The sequence below is a fragment of the Salvia splendens genome, chromosome 10 (genome assembly GCF_004379255.2).
Source record: "Salvia splendens isolate huo1 chromosome 10, SspV2, whole genome shotgun sequence".
NCBI classification, from domain to species: domain Eukaryota; kingdom Viridiplantae; phylum Streptophyta; class Magnoliopsida; order Lamiales; family Lamiaceae; genus Salvia; species Salvia splendens.
The window spans coordinates 4,795,359-4,805,233 of record NC_056041.1 but is presented as its reverse complement, the minus strand read 5'-3'; the positions used below and the strand labels follow the sequence as shown (position 1 = coordinate 4,805,233).

Sequence of the window (9,875 nt, the reverse complement as noted above, 5' to 3'; positions counted from 1 at the left end):
TGGCGGTTGGCGCCACCGCCGTCCGTGCCAGCGGCAAGGCGAAGGACCGCCACCGCTGCAACCGCGCCGCTGGCACGGCGCTGCTCGATGTATCGAGCACGTCCGTGCCAGCGGACGCACACGTGGCGGTCTCTGATTCGCCAACGGCATAGCCGTTGGTTTCAAACATTTTTTATTTTTTTTTTTAAAAAATCGGATTTTTATTAAAAAAAATCGATAAAAAATAAAAAAAAAATTTCACTTCCCCAAAAAATTATATCCGTTTATAACCGTTTTTCCCCACTTTTTAATTTTTTTTTTATTTTTTTTACCCCAAAAATACACACTTTCATCTATAAATACCCCCAATTTCACTCCAAAAAATTCACACTTTCACTACACAATTCTCATCATCAATCTCTCATATCCATTTTCATCTTCCTCTCACACCCTACAACACCACTATGTCCGGTAACGACGACAACCCAAGCGGCTCTCACGGTTGGAACCCCGAATGGTTCGGTTCGCAACCGTTTCATAGTCCGGAAACGGAATATTCGGCCCCTCCTCTCACCCAAGATTCGGGCGTTCCGAGTGGCTACCGGCCATACCCAATCGACGATCAAGGTGCCTCCGATGGGCGCTACGGGTGGACACCGGAGCCTAGGCCTCGCGCCCCTTCCCAAATGCCGAATCCTCCATCTCGCGCCGGTGTCCGCACACCGTACTCACCGGCGGAGATGGAAAGATTGTTCAAGGCGTACTTGGAAATCTCCGAAGATGCGGTGGTTGGAACGAACCAATCCGGCGATCACTTTTGGTGGCGCGTCTCTAGCCGGTACAATGCACACCGGCCGCCGGGAACGATCGAGCGCAACGAGAGTATGGTGCGCAACTTCATCGGCCGAGCCAACGAAGAAATTGGCAAGTTCAACGGCTATTTCATCCAGGAGTCCCGGAATGCCGGGAGCGGCCGAAGCGAGGTCGACATCATCACCGCCTCGCTGAGCACCTACCAATCCATGAACGGTAAGTCGTTCAAATATCTTAACGTTTGGCAGGAGACGCGGACGCACCCGAAGTATAAGGGAGGCATAACATCCTCCTCTAGCGGCTCCTCCAAACGCTCACGGTCGGCATCCCTATCCGACGCCGGCGAAGAAGTGGCTAGCCAACTCGCCGAAGCTAACTTGGGTAGCCCCGATGCCCAACCAAGCGGTTCCCGACGCCGACCGCAAGGTAGGAAGAAGGCGGCGGCCGAACGACGTCGCGCCGCGACTCCATCTGCCCCTGCTCCCGAACCCGCACCCTATGTTCCACCTCCACCCCCGAACAACTCGTTGTGGGCCCTTTTGGCCCAACTCAATATGGCCGATAGGTCAACTATGACCCCCACGCAACTTCAAACGCACGAGTCCATGATATTGGGTCTCCAAAAACAATTGGGGTTGGTGCCGCCGGATGCGTAGTCTTCCTCGGGTTATATTAGCCAATAATTATGTAATTTTTAATTTTTAGGAGTTTAATTATGTAATTTTTAATTTTTAGTATTTTAATTATGTAATTTTTAATTTTTAGGATTTTAATTATGTCTTTTTATTTTATTTGTAATTTGTTATTTTTATTGTGGTTTTTTTAATGAATTTTAGTATTATGAAAATGTTTTTGTGTAATTGAATTTTATATTAATTGTGCTCGTCCTTGCGGAAGAGCACAGTTGTGGGTGTTGTGCTCTTGCCAGAGAGCAGGCATGAATAGTACCGCCCGGGCCCACAACCGTGCCGCTGGTAAGAGCACGGTTGTGGATGCTCTAAAAGGCTCATACCCCCAACATTTTTTTAAATGTAGAAGTAATTTCATCATTATATAGTAATGTATTTACATTTCGACGTCTAACAATGTGTTGTCGTTTTAAGTACTTGAGGCATATTGATAAATTATTTTTTACCTTAATGTGAAATGTATGACTGGTGTACTATTTATTAACACTAAAAATACCTGCAAGTTTACAGAGTAGATTTAGTATAGCTAAAGGTCAATATCGGATATCGAACACAAGGATAAGATTGCAACTGATTATCATATACTAAGCGTCATATACTATTTAGAAACACGAAGTTTTGGGTTTAATTGATTAAACCAGAGAAAAGTAAATAAACAAGAAAAACATAAAACATAAGAACAAATAATACAAAGCAAGCGAAAGAATGTAGCCAACTACTACGACACGATGATTAATCTCATAAAATATGTACCTTTATGTGTCTCTATGATTATTAGGAAAGTCGTGATTCTAGGATAAGCCCTCTCTCAAGTGCACCTATCGAGTAGATTAGAAGCTAACTATCAAAGTCTCCTTCCAATAGATTAGATTCTAACTCCTTAAGTTCATAATACTCAAGCCCTCACAAAGGACCCCCTCTCTCGAGTGCAGATAAACTTATGTGTTGTACTCGTTCCTTTTATAAAACTAGCCATCTCTCGATTAATTTAGTTAAACGGACATAGTTCTCAAGTTGGCGAGACAAAAGAACAATAAAAGCACAAGAACAAGCAAAACAATCACAGGAGCTAGGAAAAAGTTCAATTCAATAAATCAAAACATGTTTATACTAGTCTTCACCAAAAAAACTACAATGGATGTTTAACTACTCATAGACAAGTAGTAAAAACAATAAAAGTACAAGACATGAAAGAAATTGATAAAACCCAAGGTTGAATCTTCAATCTTCTCTTGTCTGGATCTGCAGAGCTCCGCTCCAATGGAGGGTGGAGGAATTTAAGTGTGGAAGATGGGGATGGAAGAATGTGTAACATCCCGAATTATAGGCACCAATAAAAGGTTTGGATATGTGGTGAGGAATAGTAGTTAAGTTAAACCGTAAGGTATAAATTTGATACGAAATGCCGATTAGTCAATTTTCGGCAATTTCTTTTGTCCGTGTAAAATCATAAATCGAAGCTAAGGGGTAATAATTTTATAAATTACAAATTATGGCCTAGAATAATTGTTGATAATGTGAGGAATTGTTTTGGGCCATTTGAAGGTAATTAAAAAAATTTCTATCGCCGATAATTTCAGTTTTTAACGAAAACGATCGCCGAAACTTTTGAAGATATAGACAGGAATAATTTTGCCTTAAACTAGAATTTAAATGCTAAATGATGATATAAAGAGTTCCTAAATGTGATATCATATGATAGGGCAATAAAATGTTACAAGATAATTAATTTATTTAAAAACTAACTAAATAATTAAATAATGATTAGAATTCTCTAGAGAATTCTTTTGTCTATCATCAACTCCAAACCCCCCCTCATTTCAGCCACAAGCACGTCCTCCCCCTCTCCATGGAAGACCAAAAGCTTAAGCTTTTTAATTTCCAAATATTTGTCATTTAATCGGTAAATCGATCGGGTAATCTTGTATCCGCCAGCAAATCGAGCGAAGGAGCATATAGTGCGTTTTGATCACAAAGGAGTGGATTTAGAGGGTAGAGAAGTATCAAGGTGAAATAGGCTTATGTTCATAAGCCTGCGAGGTAGCGTATCCTCTCTATGGTTTTCGATTCTTTAGGTTGAGATGATGTGTGCTATAATGTGATTATATGTGAGATGTTTAAATAATGTGCTTAAATATGCTTATAATTTAATATGTGGATTATTATGATTCTTTTTAATTTTAATATGAATGATCTGTGGAAAAAAAAATGGTACGAATATGAATAAAGACAATGGATATGATATGCAATGAAGTGTAATAAATTATGAAGATCTGAATAATGTGAAATATGTCTGAATAGATTATGAAAAAAAATATCTGAATATATATGAAAAAGAGTGTCTGTGAATTCGATAAGAATGATTATCTGAAGTGATATTTGGAAATGGAATAAATGTGAAAAAGAGATTTGAAAGAAGAATATGAAATAAAACGTCCTGTTTGCTTGGTCATATGTGTTGGGTACAATTGGCATGCCATAGGACAGCAGCGCTGCATTATCTGTGATCACTCGTCTTCTGGATAACCGAAGCGAGGATCGTCTGTTATCTGATGGGCCCCTATCCGATCTGTCTGATCTGCACCCTAATGGGTGGTTTGATTATCTGTCCGCACCCTCATGGGTGGTCTGATTATCTGTCTGCACCCTCATGGGTGGTCTGATTATCTGTCTGCACCCTATGGGTGGTCTGTGCGGAGTCCTCTCGAGGACAAAATCCGCGTCTGCATCTGATTCTGTTTCTGATCTGGTCCGTGTACCCTGCCTGAAACCAAGCAGATATTGGGGCTATAAGATAAAATAATATCTGATGATTTCTGAATAAAGGATCTGTAATCTGTAATCTGTGATATATGATAATATAAGATAAAATAATATCTGATGATTTCTGAATAAATGATCTGTAAGCTGTAATCTGTGATATATGATAATATAAGATAAAATAATATCTGATGATTTCTGAATAAATGATCTGTAATCTGTGATATATGATAATATAAGATAAAATAATATCTGATGATTTCTGAATAAATGATCTGTAATCTGTAATATGTGATATATGATAATATAAGATAAAATAATATCTGATGATTTCTGAATAAATGATCTGTAATATATGATAAGATAAGAAAAAATTAATATCTGATGACTTGTGAATAAAGGATTTGTAATATGTGATATGTGATATGTGATTTGTGAAATATGATATATGATATGATTGTTGATCAGTCCTCACGGAGGAAATGATATTTTATGTTGAACGGTCCCTGCTCGGGGTAATTAACACGGAAGAATAGTATACGAAAATAAATGGTAAAATGAGAAAAATGTGATACGAAATGATATATGATGATATGCGAAATCTGGAGAAACCAAAGCTATAAGATACAATGAAAATGTTGTAGTATAGAAATAAATATATGAATATGTTATCAAGAGACCATAAGAGAAATATGACGAGGATGATATGATGAATATATATGGGTATCTGAACAGGTATGCTTTGGTGTGAAAATTCTGAGAATTTGGAATATATATATTGTAATAATAAGTCAAGATAATAAGGAAATGACATTAAGAATGAAATCTCTGAAGAGACATGAGTAAGAATATATGGAAAAGTTGTATGACGATAATACAAATAAGTTTGATATAATGTGATTGTAAGTAATTTTGGAAATCTGTGAAATTGAAATGAAAACAAGCAAAAGATTAAAAAGGAAATAATGTAGTTATTATAGTTACTATTGTCTTAGCTGAGAGGGTTGGATTCTGTAGTTTGGATATTGCTACTGGGCTTTCGAGCTCACTCCCCCTCTTTCCCCCCTGCAGGTTAGAGTCGACATTATGTCAGTGGTGTTGCGCAGCTTTGCATCTTTGGCGAGTCACTGGTGGTCAACTTGGTTTAGTAGTCGTGGCATGTTATGTAATAGTTTAATCTTTAACCTTCCGCTGGATAAATGTTAAGTTTTTAAATGTAATAGATTTTAATTATGCTTTTAAGCTAAAAAGAAAAAGGAAAAATTTCAGCACGGGTTTTCGATACTGAAACGTGACATCACTTATTCGGTGGGTTACCTACCGGGTAAGGGGTGTTACAAGTTTTGGTATCAGAGCCTAGGTTTAGGCGGTTCTGGAAAGAAGTGATTCAGTAAAGTGTGTAGAAACATGCCACATAGGTTTAATTGTCTGTTAGTACCAGTGACTCGATGCAGCTGCTTATGTCTAAAGTGGAAAGAAGTTAACAAGGTACGGGACATAGTTTCCCGTGTGATCGAGAAAGATGTTATATGGGACTGGCCACCCCATATAGCTCTAATCTCGGTAGCGTCGGTATGTGTAAAAGATTTAAAAAAAAAAATTCAGGGAGGATGGGTCTGAAAATGTTGATGAAAAGTATGTCCTAATGAAAGATACTAATAAATATATGCAGATTATGAAAGAGTATAAGTAAAAGAGAAGAAAATGAGTTAAAGGAATGATATGGAAAGAAAGTAAGTTATAGACTAAGTGACCATCATGATATAAAAGTGTAACACGAAAATTCACAAAGGTATGTGGATTGTCTGATATAAGATGGATTAAGAGTCATAAAGTAATATCCTATAATGATAAACAAAAGTATAGAAATATGTGAAAGGAAATGTGTTTGGCAAAATGATAAATATTGATATGAAAACATATGAAACTATAAGGCATTATATGAATAAAACCATAAATGTGCGAATGAGAAAATGCGACGAATAAGAAATAAATGATATGATCTGAACATGTGTGCCCCTATATGGATTACATGTGTACTTCGAATCGGGCAATATGAGATATGACGTGATGTGATGGAAATATGAACTGAATAATCGTGCAAGACAATAAATTATATGATTGGAAATGTGAACTCCGTGAGAATTATGTGTGCGCTCGAATACGAGCTATATAAATGTTAGAACCGAATGATGATTCAGAAATGAAATGGAAAATGGGAATGTATGCTCTAAGCGAGCTGTATAGTATATGATAAGATATGTCTAAAAATATGAGTTTGAAATTGAGCTATATGATATAAAATGGTATTCTGGTTGAAAGTGTTGTCTGTGATCTGTAAATGTGTTAGTTATGGATAAGAATGAGTTTTGAAAATAAATATGGTTGTTGATGAATACTGACTTGATATTTGAATTATGTTGTGATTTGGTGGTTTGATTTGATAATCTGTGATTAACATTGTATCTTGTTGGTTTTGGGGAAGCACTGGTTATAGAGAAAACGCTGCCCAATTTTTGCTAGAAATTGATCAGATAAATTAATACGAAGTTGTGGTAAATAAACTGATAAGTGATAATACATGAAGAGAATGATGTTACATGATGACTTAAGAAAGGAAAAAGGGAAAAGATAAGAAGTGTTGTGAATGATAATAAAGGAAAACGTAATGAAATGATGATATGTGGAAAGTGAAATGCACCCTTCGTCGGCTATAAGTGCCCGAATAGGGACTATGCAATTGGGACTATACAATATATGATGAGTATGTGAATTATACATATGCGTGATGAATATGATATGTGCGCCTCATGTGGACAAAGAAAAGATGCAAATAACATGGAAATTACTATGTAAAGAAATGATAATGTGACAAATGTGCTTGAAATATATTAGAGATAATGATAATATTATTATGTGATCGCAAAATGTGGCTATGTGTTAAGATGTGATTATGTGATTTTGTATGTCATTCTGTGTTTGGTTATGGAAGTGAGGATACGCTATGTAGATGAGGATATAGGATGTCGTGGAATGGCATACGTATATGCGACGCTTATAGGAATGATGTAAACCCGAGGGAATTTCGAGGACGAAATTCCTTTTAGGGGGGATGAGTTGTAACATCCCGAATTATAGGCACCAATAAAAGGTTTGGATATGTGGTGAGGAATAGTAGTTAAGTTAAACCGTAAGGTATAAATTTGATACGAAATGCCGATTAGTCAATTTTCGGCAATTTCTTTTGTCCGTGTAAAATCATAAATCGAAGCTAAGGGGTAATAATTTTATAAATTACAAATTATGGCCTAGAATAATTGTTGATAATGTGAGGAATTGTTTTGGGCCATTTGAAGGTAATTAAAAAAATTTCTATCGCCGATAATTTCAGTTTTTAACGAAAACGATCGGCGAAACTTTTGAAGATATAGACAGGAATAATTTTGCCTTAAACTAGAATTTAAATGCTAAATGATGATATAAAGAGTTCCTAAATGTGATATCATATGATAGGGCAATAAAATGTTACAAGATAATTAATTTATTTAAAAACTAACTAAATAATTAAATAATGATTAGAATTCTCTAGAGAATTCTTTTGTCTATCATCAACTCCAAACCCCCCCTCATTTCAGCCACAAGCACGTCCTCCCCCTCTCCATGGAAGACCAAAAGCTTAAGCTTTTTAATTTCCAAATATTTGTCATTTAATCGGTAAATCGATCGGGTAATCTTGTATCCGCCAGCAAATCGAGCGAAGGAGCATATAGTGCGTTTTGATCACAAAGGAGTGGATTTAGAGGGTAGAGAAGTATCAAGGTGAAATAGGCTTATGTTCATAAGCCTGCGAGGTAGCGTATCCTCTCTATGGTTTTTGATTCTTTAGGTTGAGATGATGTGTGCTATAATGTGATTATATGTGAGATGTTTAAATAATGTGCTTAAATATGCTTATAATTTAATATGTGGATTATTATGATTCTTTTTAATTTTAATATGAATGATCTGTGGAAAAAAAATGGTACGAATATGAATAAAGACAATGGATATGATATGCAATGAAGTGTAATAAATTATGAAGATCTGAATAATGTGAAATATGTCTGAATAGATTATGAAAAAAAATATCTGAATATATATGAAAAAGAGTGTCTGTGAATTCGATAAGAATGATTAACTGAAGTGATATTTGGAAATGGAATAAATGTGAAAAAGAGATTTGAAAGAAGAATATGAAATAAAACGTCCTGTTTGCTTGGTCATATGTGTTGGGTACAATTGGCATGCCATAGGACAGCAGCGCTGCATTATCTGTGATCACTCGTCTTCTGGATAACCGAAGCGAGGATCGTCTGTTATCTGATGGGCCCCTATCTGATCTGTCTGATCTGCACCCTAATGGGTGGTTTGATTATCTGTCCGCACCCTCATGGTGGTCTGATTATCTGTCTGCACCCTCATGGGTGGTCTGATTATCTGTCTGCACCCTATGGGTGGTCTGTGCGGAGTCCTCTCGAGGACAAAATCCGCGTCTGCATCTGATTCTGTTTCTGATCTGGTCCGTGTACCCTGCCTGAAACCAAGCAGATATTGGGGCTATAAGATAAAATAATATCTGATGATTTCTGAATAAAGGATCTGTAATCTGTAATCTGTGATATATGATAATATAAGATAAAATAATATCTGATGATTTCTGAATAAATGATCTGTAATATATGATAAGATAAGAAAAAATTAATATCTGATGACTTGTGAATAAAGGATCTGTAATATGTGATATGTGATATGTGATTTGTGAAATATGATATATGATATGATTGTTGATCAGTCCTCACGGAGGAAATGATATTTTATGTTGAACGGTCCCCGCTCGGGGTAATTAACACGGAAGAATAGTATACGAAAATAAATGGTAAAATGAGAAAAATGTGATACGAAATGATATATGATGATATGCGAAATCTGGAGAAACCAAAGCTATAAGATACAATGAAAATGTTGTAGTATAGAAATAAATATATGAATATGTTATCAAGAGACCATAAGAGAAATATGACGAGGATGATATGATGAATATATATGGGTATCTGAACAGGTATGCTTTGGTGTGAAAATTCTGAGAATTTGGAATATATATATTGTAATAATAAGTCAAGATAATAAGGAAATGACATTAAGAATGAAATCTCTGAAGAGACATGAGTAAGAATATATGGAAAAGTTGTATGACGATAATACAAATAAGTTTGATATAATGTGATTGTAAGTAATTTTGGAAATCTGTGAAATTGAAATGAAAACAAGCAAAAGATTAAAAAGGAAATAATGTAGTTATTATAGTTACTATTGTCTTAGCTGAGAGGGTTGGATTCTGTAGTTTGGATATTGCTACTGGGCTTTCGAGCTCACTCCCCCTCTTTCCCCCCTGCAGGTTAGAGTCGACATTATGTCAGTGGTGTTGCGCAGCTTTGCATCTTTGGCGAGTCACTGGTGGTCAACTTGGTTTAGTAGTCGTGGCATGTTATGTAATAGTTTAATCTTTAACCTTCCGCTGGATAAATGTTAAGTTTTTAAATGTAATAGATTTTAATTATGCTTTTAAGCTAAAAAGAAAAAGGAAAAATTTCAGCA

The 9,875-nt window shown here is 36.1% G+C and overlaps 1 long non-coding RNA gene across 1 annotated transcript; it reads left to right on the top strand.

Moving 5' to 3' along the window:
• Positions 1-2,794: 2,794 nt before the first annotated feature.
• LOC121751123 lies at positions 2,795-9,875 on the top strand. Its single transcript, XR_006040001.1, has 3 exons — positions 2,795-3,521; positions 5,313-8,092; positions 9,676-9,875. It is a non-coding gene; the product is annotated as an uncharacterized LOC121751123 (long non-coding RNA).